This window comes from Psittacula echo, assembly GCF_963264785.1.
Source record: "Psittacula echo genome assembly, chromosome: Z".
In the NCBI taxonomy this organism is placed as follows: Eukaryota; Metazoa; Chordata; class Aves; order Psittaciformes; family Psittacidae; genus Psittacula; species Psittacula echo.
In genome coordinates this window covers 86101917-86119418 of record NC_137742.1, presented here as the reverse complement: position 1 = coordinate 86119418, position 17502 = coordinate 86101917, and positions in this window count along the sequence as shown.

The window sequence follows — 17502 nt, the reverse complement described above, 5'->3', positions numbered from 1 at the left end:
TCACTCTTTAGATCCACTACCATAGCTCCTCACCTTCCTGCTGCTGTGGTTGTTGTTATATTCACATCAAGGCCTGATGACAAAAATAACCACGTTGTTGCTGCTTGATCCTTCTCAGCCCTTTCACCTGATTTGTTTCAGCCAGCTGCAACCACATCTTCTTACTGCCACACTGGCTGGGGCCTAAGCAAGGACCCTCCTCCTGGGTCACATCAGCCACATGCAAGCAGTGCTGGGGTCAAGCAGAGACTCAGCCTTTTCTCTTCCCTTTCCAGCATGCAAGGGGTGAGTTGGATTAACTCCCCAGCAGCCTGGCAAGGAAACACATTGATTTGTTTCCCCATGAACACCCCAATGACCCCTTCTGTAGCAGTGGCTGGTTGATACCCCTGTCCCAAAGCACTTCACTGTATGCAAGCAGAAGCACACATAGGGAGGCCATCTTCAGCATGCAGGATGTTTAGTACGAAAGAATGTATATGAGTGTAAGCTTTTTACTCCCCTACCTCACTGTAAAGTAAGCAGCCTCTCCTGCAAGGCCGCATTCACTCATCTCAGTGCCTGTGGTGAGCTTGCAGCACAGTAGCACACATGGCTCACCACGTGAAGAGGAGGAAGCACAACTCCTCCTCCTCTATGGCAGGAAGGGAGTCAGAAGAGGTGTTTGACAACCCACAGGGTTTTGTGACTCTCAAAACCCCCACAAATCTCAGCCAAGAGCCTGCCAGTGCATTTGCCTCAGTGTTGAGTTCAGACTTGGAGCAACCTGGTCTAGTGGAAGGTGTCCCTGCCTGTAGCAGGGGTTTGGAACTGGATGAGCTTTAAGGTCCCTTCCAACCCAAACCAGTCTGGGATTCTGGGATTCTATTGCAAGGTCCTACACCTGGGTTGGAGCAATCCCAGGCACAGCTACAGGTTGGGCAGAGAAGAGATTCAGAGCAGCCCTGAGGAGAAGGACTTGGGGGTATTCGTCAATGAGAAAATGAACATGAGCCGGCTTCAGTGTGCGCTCGCAGCCCAGAAAGCCAACTGTATCCTGGGCTGCATCAAAAGGAGCGTGACCAGCAGGTCGAAGGAGGTGATCCTGCCCCTCTACTCTGCTCTTGTGAGACCTCACTTGGAGTATTGTGTGCAGTTCTGGTGTCCTCAACATAAAAAGGACATGGAACTGTTGGAACAAGTCCAGAGGAGGGCCACGAGGATGATCAGGGGACTGGAGCACCTCCCGTATGAAGACAGGCTGAGAAAGCTGGGGCTGTTCAGCCTGGAGAAGAGAAGGCTGCGTGGAGACCTCACAGCAGCCTTCCAGTATCTGAAGGGGGCCTACAAGGATGCTGGGGATGGACTCTTCATCAGGAACTGTAGTGACAGGACAAGGGGTAACGGGTTCAAACTTAAACAGGGGAAGTTTAGATTGGATCTAAGGAAGAAATTCTTTACTGTGAGGGTGGTGAGGCACTGGAATGGGTTGCCCAGGGAGGTTGTGAATGCTCCATCCTTGGTGGTGTTCAAGGCCAGGTTGGATGAGGCCTTGGGTGGCATGGTTTAGTGTGAGGTGTCCCTGCCCATGGCAGGGGGGCTGGAACTAGATGATCTTAAGGTTCTTTCCAACCCTAACTATTCTATGATTCTATGATCCCCATCATGCAATATCTTGTACGCTTTCCACTAAAGCTTCTCTGTCAAAGCTTGTGGTTCAGCACCAGGTCACACCAGCCTGGGAAGAGCCACTCTCTGGTTTCAAAACCTTTCTATACACACACACAAGCATACACTCTCACATTTGTGCTTCCAGGCCCTGATCACCCCTACAATCAAACAACACATTTCTAAAGCACCAAAAGTAAAGGTACATTTAATTCCTAGCGAAGTCTCCACACACAGACCCAAGAGGCTCCTTAGACTGCTCTGTTGCTACATGCAGGCTCCTGGACTAGAAAGGAAATCCCTTCTCCAAGACTGATAAGTGACTCCTGCGGTTGCTGAGAGCCCCAACTGCTTTTTATTTTTTTCTCCAGGAGACACTCCTTCTATTCTAACACCTCCCTGCTCCTTGCTTTGACACCCAGACCCACAGCATAGCCACACAGAGCAGAACACCCCACAAGGAGCAGCACCACTCCACTGCTCCATATTTGCCTGTTTTGTAGCATTGCTTTCCTTGAGCAGAGACTCAAATAGCTCCTCAGTCCAAAATCAGGTGCACAGGCCCCTTCCCTTTACAGGAGCATCACTAACACCCCTAATACATACATCCTCAGCCTGCCTGGAGACTTTTATAGCCCTGTGAGCAACTGCCTGATGCTCCTCAGCTGAGGGGCTCCACAGATGGCTGGGATGAGTTTTTCCCTACATCCCATCTCCTCTGACACCAGACCCATGGCCATCCTCCTGCTACCCACCTCCCTGTTACCGAAGGTACCCTGTGCCTAAGCCCACCACATTGCTGGCCAGGAGGGCAGAGCCCCTGAGGGGAAGCTGCTGGGGCTGCATATCCCCTGGGGGGGATTCAAGGGTTAATTGTCCCCTTGAGAAAGTGAAGATCTGGATTTGGTACAAGGGAAACAGGTGCCTAAATGAGCAGGGTTAGCCTTGTGTTTGAAGGAAAGCCATTGTCTGGAAAATACATATAATACAATAAGCAGGTTTAATATTTTTTATACTGCATATTTTGTAGACTCGCAGACTGTTGGAAGGTTGGAAAGGACCTGAAAGCTCATCCAGTTCCATCCCCTGCCACAGGCAGGACACGTTCCACTACAGCAGGTTGCTCCAAGCCCTGTCCAACCTGGTCTTGAACACTGCCAGGGATGGGGCAGCCACAGCTTCTCTGGGCAACCTGTGCCAAGGCCTCAGCACCCTCACAGGGAAGAACTTCCTAAGATCTCATCCTAATCTCTTCTCTGTCAGGTTTAAGGCCCAGTTAGAATTGAACTTGGCCAGGGATGTTAAGGATAACAGGAAGGGATTCTATAGGTACGTAGCAAATAAAAGACAGACTGGGGACAACGTAGGCCCCCTCCGGAAGATATCAGGAGAACTGGCTACCCAGGATTTGGAGAAGGCTGAGGTTCTTAATGACTTCTTTGCCTCGGTCGTCACTGGCAAAGTCTCTGACCGCACCACCCAAGTCTTGGAAGGCGGACGCAGGGACTGTGAGAATGAAGACCCTAGGCCCACTGTAGGAGAGGATCTGGTTCGAGACCATCTTAAAAACCTAAATGTACACAAGTCCATGAGACCTGACGACATCCATCCGCGGGTCCTGAAGGAGCTGGTGAATGAAGTTGGTAAGCCACTGGTCATCATAATTTGAAAAATCATGGGAGTCAGGTGAAGTTCCCGACAACTGGAAAAAGGGAAATATAACCCTCATTTTCAAGAAAGGGGAAATGAATGACCCAGGGAATTACAGACCAGTCAGTCTCACCTCTGTGCCTGGCAAACTCTTGGAGCAGATTCTCCTGGAAGGCATGCTAAGGCACATGAAAAACAAGGAGGTGGTTGGTGACAGCCAGCATGGCTTCACTAAGGGCAAATCCTGCCTGACCAATTTGGTGGCCTTCTATGATGGGGCTACGAAACTGATGGACAGGGGCAGAAGAGTTGACGTCATCTACCTGGACTTGTGCAAAGCGTTCGACGCTGTCCCACATGACATCCTTGTCTCTAAACTGGAGAGACATCAATTGGATGAGTGGCCCACTTGGTGGATAAAGAACTGGCTGGATGGCTGCATGCAAAGAGTTGTGGTCAATGGCTCGATGTCCGGCTGGAGACCGGTAACGAGTGGTGTCCCTCAGGGATCGGTGTTGGGACCGGTCTTGTTCAACATCTTTGTCGGTGACATGGACGGGGGATTGAGTGCGCCCTCAGCAAGGTTGCTGACACCAAGCTGTGTGGTTCGGTTGATACACTGGAGGGAAGGGATGTCATGCAGAGGGACCTTGACACGCTTGTGAGATGGGCTGATGCCAACCTTATGAAGTTCAACCATGCCAAGTGCAAGGTCCTACACCTGGAGGAGCAATCCCAGGCACAGCTACAGGTTGGGCAGAGAAGAGATTCAGAGCAGCCTGAGGAGAAGGACTTGGGGGTATTCGTCAATGAGAAAATGAACATGAGCCGGCTTCAGTGTGCGCTCGCAGCCCAGAAAGCCAACTGTATCCTGGGCTGCATCAAAAGGAGCGTGACCAGCAGGTCGAAGGAGGTGATCCTGCCCCTCTACTTTGCTCTTGTGAGACCTCACTTGGAGTATTGTGTGCGGTTCTGGTGTCCTCAACATAAAAAGGACATGGAACTGTTGGAACAAGTCCAGAGGAGGGCCACGAGGATGATCAGGGGACTGGAGCACCTCCTGTATGAAGACAGGCTGAGAAAGCTGGGGCTGTTCAACCTGGAGAAGAGAAGGCTGCGTGGAGACCTCACAGCAGCCTTCCAGTATCTGAAGGGGGCTTACAAGGATGCTGGGGATGGACTCTTCATCAGGAACTGTAGTGACAGGACAAGGGGTAACGGGTTCAAACTTAAACAGGGGAAGTTTAGATTGGATCTAAGGAAGAAATTCTTTACTGTGAGGGTGGTGAGGCACTGGAATGGGTTGCCCAGGGAGGTTGTGAATGCTCCATCCTTGGTGGTGTTCAAGGCCAGGTTGGATGAGGCCTTGGGTGGCATGGTTCAGTGTGGGGTGTCCTTGTCCATGGAAGGGGGGTTGGAACTAGATGATCTTAAGGTCCTTTCCAACCCTAACTATTCTATGATTCTATGATTCTAAAGCCATTCCCCCTTATCCTGTCCCCACAAGCCGTTGTCCAAAGCCCCTCTTCAGGTTTCTTGTAGCCCCTTTAGGCATTGGGAGCTGCTCTAAGGTCTCTCGGAGTGTTCTCCAGGCTGAACAAGCCCAGCTCTCTGAACGTGTCTTCAGAGCAGAGGTGCTCCAGCCTTCTGATCACATTTGTCGTAATAAGTCCAGGGCTACGTTCTCCATGCATTGTAGAGAGGTAGATTTCTGAGAGCTGATGTTTGGGCACATTGAAAACTTAATGCTCCTCAAGGGAAGGTGGGAATTTCTGTGTGATAAGAGCTTGAGCCCATCACAGGGCAAAGGAGGGTGCTGGCAGCGCCATTCCCACACTTCACTGCAGGTTCGGAGCTGGTGCCCGCTGGAGCTAAATGGGCAGCATATGCTCCTTTTTGATGCTCAGCATCAGCTCTCTTAAGGCTTGCGTATGGATCCAGGCTGTCTAGTGTTATAGAGGAACCTACACTACCAGGTGCCCTGTTTCCTCCAGGAGACACAGGATGCAGGGGAGGAGGGAAAACGCTTCATGGATCACTCCTGCCTGTGATGTTTTCAAACCACTTTTCCTGCCTGGCCAAATGAAAAGAGCATGTTTCTAAAAGGTAACACATAGCAAATGATCCCAACAACAGATGGGAAGATCCCAGCAGGATTTTCCGCAGGACACAAGCCTCCTCCAGGTGTTTCCCAGTGATGGAACTATCACCTTCAGATCAAAAAACCGACCTTGCAGGAGAATGCAGCCCAGAGGCTGATTTACATCATGGAAAAAACAGAGGTGCTCATCAAAAAGCAAACTTATAAATAGCATTGTGGTTGATGTTCTCTTATAATGTGTTCATAAATATGCCCACTCACCCTACAATTTGGAAGTGGCTGGGTTTGAAGGAGAAGAGGGAAATGGACCAGAGCAGGGTTGCGAGTTCCCTTTTTTGTGTTAAAGGCAAGGAAGAAAAACCCAGCAATTCTGGATAAGAAGCTGCCTAGTCTTAGCTGCTGCAGGATACAACAGCTCTGCCCTTTGCTCCAGTGTCCTCATGCAGCTGCATGTGTTTGCAGGCCTGTGTTTGCAGGCTCAGCAGCAACCCCCGAGCCTCTCACTGGCTTTTCTGAGTATTCCCAGAGCAGGCAAACAGTGCTGGCTGTGTCCATGCTGCACATTGTGCCCTGGGTTCTGACTGCATTATACCTCTGGGTAAATCCTAGAATCCCAGACTGGTTTGGATTAGAAAGGACCTGAAAGCTCACCCAGTTCCAACCCCTGCCACAGGCAGGGACTCCTTCCACTAGACCAGGTTGCTGCAGGCCCCATCCAACCTAGCCTTGAACACTGCCAGGAATGGGGCAGCCACAGCTTCTCTGGGCAACCTGTGACAGGGCCTCAGCACCCTCACAGGGAAGAACTTCTGCCTAAGAGCTCATCTCAGTCTCCCCTCTGTCAGTTTAAAGCCATTCCCCCTTGTCCTGTCCCTACAAGCCTTTGTCCAAAGCCCCTCTCCAGGTTTCTTATAGCCACTTTAGGCACTGGAGCTGCTCTAACGTCTCCCTGGAGCCTTCTCTTCTCCAGGCTGAACAAGCCCAGCTCTCTCAGCCTAGCTCCATAGGAGATATGCTCTAGCTCTCAGAGCATCTTCATGGCCTCCCCTGGACTTGCTCAAGCAGGTCCATGTCTCTCTTAAGACTGATTTTATACCAGAAATCCCCATGGCTGCAGCTCACCCCCTTCCCACAGGTGAAATAAATCATGCCTGAATCTTCCTTGCATGCGTATGGATGCTTTTGCACAACGAGGACTAAGACAGAGGAGAAGGCAAGTGTGTTTGGTCACTAATGTGCGTGGCCACGGTGCACTAACTGGCTCCTAAACCACTTGGCCCTTTGGCTACTAACACACAGCAACACTGTCACCCAGCTGGGCAGCTGATCACAATGGCTGCTTGTTTAAGAAGAGCAACTGCCTTGTTTCAAGCTGGAGAGGAGCAAAACAAGGCAAGAGGTATTGCTGGTCATGATGTTGATGTTATGTGCTCCCAGACGTACAGGGCAGCAGGTCCCAGGGGTGTCTGAGGGTGCTTATGGTGCGGCTCTGCCAGCCTGGGAGAGGATCACAGAAGAAACAAAATCTGTGTGTGTGATTTGGAAGAAGAGACCCGGTTGCGTCGCAGCCCAGACCAGCTATGTCTTGTGAAACCCAGCCGTGATTAAAACAACAGACATGTTTTGGTTTGTCTCTTTTTACTTTTTCTGAAGTGCTTTAGATCTCTCATTGAGGAAAGCTGGAGATGACTCAGCCCCAGCTTGCAGATCCAGGGGAAAAAAGGAGAAAAAAAGGAAAAAAACCCAAACCATTTTCTAACCAAATGTTTCACTGCATTTGTTTTCAGTGTGCCCAAGGGCAGGCTGCAAGACCAGCCCTGCGAAGGCTGCCAGCCTGCTTTGAGTAACCCACATGGGCTGTTTGATGTGGGAAGCCTGGCAAGAAACGGGGTCAATACAGGTGAATGGCTGCACTCACTCTTTTCTTCCCCATCTACACAAACTTTTCACCATCTGATGAGCAGGACTTGGGCATCCCACTGCCATGAACCAGGGTAACTTGGCCATCCCTGCCACAAGCCTTTATGGAGATGATGATCTGCTCTAGGAGGTCTCTGTAAAGGAGAGGTGGGTCTTGCTGCTGTTTACTGGGAGCTCGGGAAGGCACCTTTGGCTAATGCATGAGCAAACATGTCTAATAGTTGGTTGAAAAGTCGCCTGAGCGCCATTCACCCTTAGCTTGGACCCCAGGCTCCACCTCTGCACAGTCACATTAGGCATGTCCCTGCGTGCCCCTAAATCTTCTGTGCATGGGGTGGGATACACAGGGTACTCCCAGAAAAGACCAGGCTGCATGAGAGTTAATGCCAAAAGGAAGAGCAAAAAAAAAAGCTCAGATACTTCAAAAGCCTCTGAAAGGCTTCTGAACATCTTATACCAGTAATCTAAGAGAAGATTATAGGAATTACCTCCAGTAATGGGTTGATCTTGGCTTTGACATTGCTTTTAGCCCCAAGCTCTGTATTAAGTAGGCCAAAGTCCACAGAAGCACTCTTAATGGACTATTGCTTGAATCAGGCCAAATGTATTTTCTCTATAGATTTTGTTGTCCTCAGCTTCAGCCTCTGTTCCTGGAGAGAGCTGGGGTGTGCACAGGGATGTGAACCCTTCTGCAGGCAGCTGAGGAGCCCATTTCTGTGATCAAACAGCCCCCTTCCCATAGTGGAATTTGGGAATTTTGGCTGCTTGTGTTGTACAAGGTGGGGGAAAAGGAGGGTTGAGAAGAAATCAAAGCTTTTGGAGGGATGGGAGCAGTCTGTGTCTTGCACTGCGAGCAGGGTTTGACCCACCACTGTTCTTCAGAAAGTGACTTTGGGGGAAAAAGGTGAGGACGATGCCCAAGGGTTGCTGAGGACTTGGGGGAAAGATCACCTGCCAAACCCTTCAAACCCCCCAGAGGGTTTTGTGGAGGGAGGAGGTGCCAGAAGTGGGGCATGAGCAGAAACCCAGTGAGCCAGCACACTGGGTAACTACAAGCAAGATGCTTCCTTCATAAGCTGAAATCATCTTTCTTTTCTAGACAAAGAAACCACCTCTACCCTGCTTCTGTGCCCAGAGCCTTTGTGTGCTGGATCCATATCAGAAAAACATAGCATGTACCCAGCGGTTTTTATTTAGCGTCCCTGCCTTTGTGCCAGCAGACCTTGCATGGCAGGTTCAGTGACTTTCCATGGGGCCTTAAGAATTCAATTTTGCTTTTAAATTTGCTGCCTTCAGGCAAGATGGAGCAAGTTTTTATGTGCATGGTGCCTCTTTGTCTGCGTAGTGGTCTGATGTGTAACAAGGAGAAGAAAAACAAAAAATTTATCTATATAAAGGATGCTATTGTGTGAAATTATTAAGTAAACAGGGAAGCCGGGGCTGGATTTGCCCACACCCATGTGCTGTGTGGGACTGGCTGGCTGGTGGGCTGTACCATGAGCTTTAGTCCCCCTTTTGCAGTAACATGGCCTGCCAGGCCCGGCTTTCACAAGAGTTTATTTTCGGAGCTGCTCTCTCCAAGCAGAGGAGCGGGAATACTCTGGCCCTGCATCCTGCTTCCAGCACCATCCACCTTCCCCATGGGGAGGTTTTGGCATGAGCTCCCTGACTCGTTTCTCTCTTTACTGCTGCCAGAGACTCAGCCAGCGATAAGCAGCAGTGGGTACCTTTTAATTAACATCCATATTCGAGGCAACATACTATTTTCATTAAAATCAATAAACAGTCTCTGCTTGGACTTTGCCGTATGCCTTATATTTAAAGGAAACCAAACCCTGCTCCTGGCATCTGGATCCCATACTTCCTCCACATGATGCTGCGCCGACGAGGCCGCACCTGAGTGGGCTTCACTCATGGGACAGGGATTTTCCGGTAGGAAAGGCAGTGGGGGATTGGATGCCTTTCTCTCTGGGTGAGGAAGTTATTATTTGATATACAACAGAGGGCAGAGCTAGTGAGCTGTGGGAGCATCCTGCCCTGGACCACATCCTTTCCTGCGCCCCGTGGAACTTCCCACCCAGGGTGGATGGAGTGGGGCAGCTCCAGACTCATATGCACAAGAGCAAGTGACCTTTTCCTTCTAAAAATGAGTGCTGCTAGGCCTGAATCTGCAGTAGTCTGTGATCTGGTCTGAATAAGTGTTTTAAGTGGAAAATCAACCCACAAAAAGAAGGCACGGGATCACTGCATTGGTGAGAGGTGGATGCTGCCAGTGGGGTGCATGGGCACAGGGGTGCACATGGGTGTACGGGTGCGTGCATGGATGGGAGCCCTCCTTTGCAAAGCAGGATTAGGGCTGCACAGGGTTTTGTCCCACAGCAAGCCAGCCAGCACAGGTCATCTCTCCCCAACATGCCCACAAGATGTTCCCAGCATTAGGTCCCAAGAGTGCTCTGGGCAGGCCTGCCCAGTCACAAAGCAGCCACAGTCCTGTCTCCATTTCCTACCAGCAATTCTTCGGTCCCTTCTCTGCTCATACTAATGTCCGCTTTTAGACACAGAGCCCCAGTTTGTCCTCAAAACTCTGTGGTGCAGAAGTGCTGATCTCCTTTTCTGCAGGCAAAAGACCAAAGCCCCACGCTGAGAGATTCCCCCGATGAGATTAGCACCACACTAGGATGTTTCCCATGGCCACATAGCAAACTTGACAGCCGTATGGCTCCTGTCTCCTCCCTGGCTCAGCCCTGACCCTGTGGCTCATCCTTGCCCGCTCTGGTGTGCTGGAGAGAGATGCCTTTGTTACAGTGGCTTTGGCAATGGCTTTTATCCTGATGACTTCTCCAGGAGAGCTGGTGAATGGGATGTTTGTCTCCCACTTCTTCACAGTTTATCCAGCCAGGTTTATTCTCAGGGAGTGGCTGGGGTTTGTGCTGTCCCAGCTCAGGAGCCAGCTTGAAGGGATCCAGTTCCAGGGAACAAAAAAAATCCACCAGTGCAACGCAGCACCTTGCACTCCACCCAGTGCAGTTTTCCTCCAGTTTGGGGCTTTACTGCAAATCTGTGACAAAACCTGGATTTGTGGGAAGATTCATTTTGACTTCGGTGTCAGAACAACCCCAAACACAGAACCTGCCCCTGATCTGACCTGCTGGGCTGTATCAAAGCCCTGCCATGCTGGGGCACACGTTGGTTTAATGAGGGGACTGTGGTGGTTTGGCACAAGATGTATGGGCATTTTATGGAAGGGGATAAATAAATGCAGAGCACCTGCTGTCTGTCCCCAGGTGACTGCTGCAGGACCTTCCAGACCTCCCAAAAGGCTTATGGAGATGCTCTGTTTAACAGCTTATTCTGCCTTTGATTTTGATCAAACCAAAGCCTCAGAGACCTCTAGAACCTGGTAGTGGTAGATGGCAACTCACTGTGATGCTCTGAAGCCCAACAGACCACCAAGCCCAGCAAGCTCTTGCAAAGCCATGTCCTCCTGTGGCCAGAGCATCCCTGCACCCAGCACTCTAGGCTGCTGTCTGCAGCAAGGAGGAAGATCCAGTTGTTTGTCACTGAGCAGCTCAAAATAATGGACTTTTATGAAGTGCACCCTCTCCATCCACAGCCTCCGTCAGCAGCCAGCTGCCAGCCAGGGACATGGTGTGCTGTGATAATCGCATTTGCTGGCTTGGATTTAACCCGAACAATAACCTGTGTGTGGAAACAATGACCCCAGGACAATGTGGTGCCCCTTAAAAACTCCCAGTTAAAAGCAACCCCCAGCAGAGCACGGTGGGCAAAACTGGCACCAGGGGCAGCCACATGTCCTGGCTGCGACCACACTGGGGCTGGCAGCTGAGCCCCGCAGCCTTGGTGCTTGTTTCTTGGCCTGGCTTCTCTTGAGCTAGGAGTGTCTGAAGTGGGATTCCTTGCTGTGCTATTGTCCCTTGAAAGCCTTCATCCAGCTTTAGTCTGGTGATAGTTCCTCGCCCTCAGCATGCAGGGAGCTCCAAGGCTGTGTACAGGCTCCCCACTTCCCGCTCGGGGATGAGTGAGGGGAGAGGGATGTCTTCTAGGGCAGCAAACTGAAATGTATCTGATGTTCAAAACAAGGTCTGGAGTTGATTAGAGCAGCAACTCGCAGATTGGGAACCGGGCGCTTCTGAGGGATCACACAAAGGCGCTTCACAGGGGTGTTAGCTCGCGTCGGCATGTTTTCTTCACGGCCCAAATTATGACAGGATCCAGATGTGCTCAAAGACGCATCTGCAGTGCGTGTAAGCCTGAAGGCAGGCGGGGTGCCCGCAGAGCCTCTCTATCCCCTTCGGAGCACCACTGATCCAATTCAAGCCTGCTGTGCAGCCCAGTACCCAAGCCCAGGAAAAGCAACAGGACCTGAGGATGCATCACGTCAGGAGCAAACGCTTTCTTGCACAGAGATAGACTTCAATCCTGGCTTAACGTTAAGCCCAGGTTTGAATATGCTGTGGCCATGTACTGGCTCTTGGCTGGTGGTGGATGGGCTGATTCATTGCCTGGTTGCACCCTGCTGCAGAGCTTAATTGAATTATGTCAATTAAGGGACATTAATGCTGCTGCTCCAGACAGTCCCAAGCTCTGTCCTTCAGCTGGGAAATGAGAATGCCAGTTTCTCCTCAGCAAAACCACATTTTATGGGCAAGACGGTGTGGTTTGCAGAAGCACAGGTTTATGCAAAATCACTACAAGCTGCTGAGCAGCCCTGGAGTCCCCTCTGAAAGAAATGGGGGACAGCTTTACCTCCAAAGCAGGGCTGTGCTTCTCTTCCCATCCTCAGCAAAAAACTCTGATCACCCCATCTGCTCACCAGGCTGCAGAGTCCTTGTTCACCTAATGATGCTTGTGTAACGAGGGCCGAACACGTCCTGTCCTTGTCAACAGGTTAAGTCATGAGAAATTTAGTGATGTTGGAAAAGAGCTGCTAGTGAATGGAGCCCTGTCGGATTAGTCCAAACAAAACACATGTGATGGATTAAAAATAAAAATGCTATTAAATTCTTTCAGGATGTGAAATTTAACAAAAGGCCTGTTGTGTGCAGAATGGAGGGGAAATGCTGGAGTCAGGACCAGGAACTCACTTAGCCAGGCAGTTTTGGAAGGACCACCTCGGATTTATTTTGTCCCACTGGTTTTGGTCTCTTTGTGCAGGTTTAGCTCGTGGAGATCAATTAATGCTTCTATCTCGTCGTCTTGGGTTACCTCTGCCCCACACCTCCGTGGCGGGTGAGCTTGGGCAGCCAGGCTCCCAAATGACAGGGAGCGAAGGGCTGTGTCGGAAAGCAGAGCTCTCCCTCCCTGCCCGGGAAGCTGTGACCTTTCCCAGCAAGCAGAAACAAAACCCAGCAAATTCCAGAAAGTTTCAAAATCGTGACGGCAAAACCCCAGAACATCGCCTGGGAGCAGAAAAGCACTTTTCAGATCAACGCTGGAAGCTTTTTCGCCTTTGATTCCCAAGTGCTTCAGTCCAAAACCTTTATTTTTCCTCTCCCACCTCCCCCAAGAGGAAGATTTTAACTCCACCAAAGCCACATGTTGCGCAAGGGTTTTGTTGCCCATCATGGCTTAGGAAGGAGGATGGAGATAAGCCATTGCTGACCTGGCAGTCACATTTCCAGCTCCCCCCAGGGCTGCTTTCTGCCCTTTGTCCAGCTCACATAATCCATGCTTCTTCTGCCGGCTGGCTGAGAGGAGCCTGCCAAGCTGGAGGAGGGCCCAGAGCCCCAGCCCACCACAGCTAATGCAATATTTACTGCTGCAGCACAGCGCTGGAAGCTGCAGAGAATGAACTGCTTTGTGTGGGGTGGCCGCGGGAGGGTGGGGGTGCCCTAGAAGGTGCAGGGATCCCCCTACCTTGTGGCATCTGGGGTGAAACCAAAGCTTTCCAGGGCGCGGTGGAACTCAGACTGAGTGGGCATGGTCTGTAGGCTGGGCAGGGTAGACGTGCACATGAGAGCATCAGCATGTCCAAAAGGACCTCCAGCAGTGCTCCGGGGCCATCTGGGGACATGGGGACAGTCCATGTGGCTGTGGGGCAGCCTGGTTCCTTCTCCCGCCGGGGAGGCTGGTCAAAGCCTTTCTTCATGGAAGAAGGTAATTAAAAGTGGAAAACTATCCCTGAGTTTGGAGGGCCTTGACTCATGGGAGGGTGCCTGCTGCAGGCGGGGAGGTGCCTGTGCCGCTTGCCAAGAGCCCCACATGGGGCTGTTTTAGTTAATCAAGTGCAGGTTTTGTGCAGCCTCCTGCTTTTTCATCAAGAGCATGAAAACCACTTCCTAATGCCAGCGGGCAGAAATCTGCAATCCCCACTCCTCCCAGGTAGATTTACTTTATTGACCTGTTTTAGTGAGGATTTACACATAGGACCGAATCTGGATCTGCTCCATGGGGGCACCACTGAGGGATCCTTTGGCCTCAGGAGAGAAAGCATCACATTTTCATCAAGGACTCAGCAGCTGACAAGGCTTTGAGCTGGGGAAAGTGCTGGTCTGGGCTCTCAGGAAAATCTAGGCTGGGAAAACCTGGCTGGGATGAGCACTGATCTTTGCAAACTTGGCATGGTTCTCCTCTGAAATCTCCCTCTGGGACATATCCAAGGTCAGCCAGGGAGGCAATTGCAGCATAGGAAAGGCCATTCCTCTTTGGCATCTCTGGGGTGGGAGGTGTGAGGGTCGTGGGGGGGTGCTGGATCCCTGTTTCAAGGTGCTCGTGCAAGAGCCTCAGAGGTTGCTGAACCATCTCCATCCTTGCAGTGAGAAGTCGGGCTTCCCATTCCCGCCATTTAACCAGCTGCCTGGTGCCAGACAGTTAGACCTACCTGAGAAATAGAGGCGGTATGGGCCGCTGAGCCTCCATCCATGTTCTGCTGGGGTCAGTGGCTATTATTCCTCACCCAACAGCCGCCTTCCTCTGCCCACAGTCAGAGGGCAGTTAGTTACACACACACGGGGTATTCATCTAGACAATGATTATAGGGCCTTAATAATTGAATTCTGCCTTCGAGTCCCTGATGTGCAGTTGCCTCTGGCTGCTTCAGCCTTCCCTGTGCCTTCTGCCATGGTCAGAGGGGAATGACTTCCCCAGCACGAGTCCATTTTGTGTTAAAAACAGGAAATCACTTTGCTATCGATTGGCATTTCTCTTAATGTATTCTCGCAAGTGCTCATTAAATTTTCATTCAATTATCCTGGGCTGCATTGTGTATTTTTTCCCCCCATCCTTTTCAGAAGGAATAGGTGATAACGGAGGCGTCCATCCCTCCCACGGAAGCAAGACGTGCAGCATGCGGCTAATTTAATCAAGGAGAAGCAAATCTTAATAAAGGAGGAGGGAAGACCAGTACTCACACCAGGATGGCTGATGCTATAATGACCTATCTTCTGAAGAAGCTGAGCAGCCGAAGCTCTCCCAGTGCCATTAACATTCAATATGTCAGAGCTGAAGGTACCAGTGAGAGGAAAACAGCATCATTAAGAAGGACACTTTAACACTGGAAGGGGAGGCACATTTATATTCTGACAGGGGATTGTCTAGGCAGCAATAATAATAGCAGGAGTAATAATAATAATAATAAATCATTTTTGCTTGACATTGCTGGCTGTGGTGGGACCCAAGGGTGTGAAATGGCTCTGGTGGAGTTAAGAGAGTGAGTGGCAGACATGAGCATTAGCAGGAGAAGATGGGTTTGCAGGGTCATCTGGGACAAGACCCTGCCTGCTCCTGCCTCAGTTTCCCCAGCTGCAAAGCAAGGCAGTGATACCTGGCCTTGCAGAGAGTGCTGTGGCTGCTCAGCTGAGTACCACTATTTAATCTTAATGCATTTCTATTTGCTGTTCTCTACCAAGGCTAAAATGGTACCTTGCCCAATATCATGGTCTTTTTGAGGTGGAAAGCTGCAGCCTGAGCTCAGCTCTTGCTGTCATGGCCATCCGCAAGCCCCTCAACCTCCCCCATCTCCAAACAGAGGCTATTAAGTCTGGATTCGCCTCTGCTCTGACTGGAAGTGCTTTTCCCTGTGGGTGCATCCCGCTTGGTGCAGAGCCCCCAAGGACAGCCTGGCCCTCACTCAGCCCTTTACGTGGGAACAGGAGGGATGATGCCAAATCCAGGCCTCATCCAAGCTTGGAGGTGGGCTTGTTCTTGGATCCTTTTCAAATTTTCACATTCAAACTCATGAGAGCATTTGTTGTAAGGCTTGTGACAACAGTTCATCCATCTGCAATGCTGATAAGCCCAACCACTAGCCAAAATATATCCCAGATTTGGCTCCAAATACCACGTGCCGTATTGCCACGTGCCACTGAGGACCATACATTTCAGATAGATATGTTGTCCCAGTGTGCAACACTGTGTGCAGCGCAGGGGTAATGTCTGTGTGGCACAGTTGTGCATGTCATTTGTAGTGTGCGAGCAAGGGTTCAGGCTCAGGGAGACCCACTTGCTGTTATCACGAGCTTAGGTAGGGCTCTTGGCAGAGCCAGGCAGGCAGAGGAAAGCTGGGCCCTGGCTCATCTCTCAGCGTGTCTGAGCAGTTACAGCAGGCCAGGGGCCTCCCTGCACACCCCTCTAGTTATCTGGGTTTCAAGACAGCCTTTGATAAGAACCACAAGGCAGACGGTGGCGGCAGCTCAAAGGGATCAGAGACTGAGGTAGCAACGAAAGACCTGGCTCCAAATCAAAAGGATCTCAGTGGCCACACTGAGGGGGCCAGCTCCTGCTGAGGATGCTCCTTCCTGTTCAGAGGAGGGTAATGAAGGGGGGAAGGGGAGCAAGGCTGTAACACTACTCTGCACCCTTCTTGCACACATCCAGCTGTATTTTGCTGCACTCATTCCCTTTGCTGTGCCTCCTGTGAAGACCTGTTTTTCTCCAGCTTTGCAATGGTTTGTTAGGACACGAAGAAAGGAGTGCCATACATCCCACAAGCATGTCCAACAACTGTGTGGCTCAGCCATCATCCTACGCCATCCTGGGTGCACTCTAGGCAAATGTGAGCCTTTGAGAGGAGGGAAGAGGTTGAGAAACTCAGGATGTGCTCAAAGCAAATAGCTGTATTAGCTGAAGTGATGGGAGCTCTTTCACTGAGTGCTTGCGGTAAGCTCTATTACCGTGTGCTGGGGCTTGGTACCTTCAGTGCTGTGCAGTTGGGCAGAAGCGCTCCTTAATGCCAGACTAGAGCTGTCTTTAGTAATGCAATTATTCCTCAATAATCTTGAAATGGAATATAATTAGAAAAGGAGGAGGAGGGGGAAGAGTATGCAGTCATAGCCAGGAGCTGTAATGCATGGGTTGTGCTGGTACAGGACCATTGGCAACAGGGCATCTTCACCTCATGGAGCCATCTGAAGTCTTTACTTTAAAAAGAGGAGTAAAAAGGAGGGTTTAATTTGGGGATTTTTTTCCTTTTATCTTGAAAAAGGATGAAAATTGTTTCAGAAGAGGTTCACAAGCTTTAAATCAAGCTTCTGAACAGCCAGATCAAAGCAGCAGCATCCCATCTGCAGACCCACGCTGAGCTACAGGGCTGTTATCCCGAGATTCCAGTTAACTCCCAGCCAGAGGGATCCAAGTCCAGGACTTGACTGAGAGGGATTGAGAGGGATGCTCATTGCACAGTCCATACATGGGTGGAAGTACCCTAACACCCAACAGAGAACTTGCTTCCTATCACCGTCTCTGAAGCCCCTGAAGGTCCATTTGGTCTCTCTCTCAGATCCCTATAGAAAAAACTTATTAAAACTGATGATAAAATGCAGCTGGGGTTGGGGGATGTTGGGGTGTTTGCGGGGTTTTGGGAGGCTCCAGATCCCTGGGCATGGATGCAGGAAACACCCCCATGTCCCTTTCTGGCTTTAGGTCTTTCGCTGCCTGGGGGCGACCCACAGAGCCCTGGGGTTGTGGCTGGTTTGCTTCACTGGTCCCCCAACAGACAACCCCGTCAGACACCCCCTGACAGACGGCTCACCCGTTTCTGGGAACTCTTACCCATGGAAAGAAAATTCCCAGCCCTCCAAGTGACTCACAGGGGAGATAATTGTCTGCACCACTTATTTTTCTTTCTGCTTCTGCCTCAAGAAGCCATCCTCCTCAGTACCTGCCACTGGGACACCACAGCTTTTGACATTTCCCTTTGTTTTGTCTGACTTACTCACTCAGGGGCA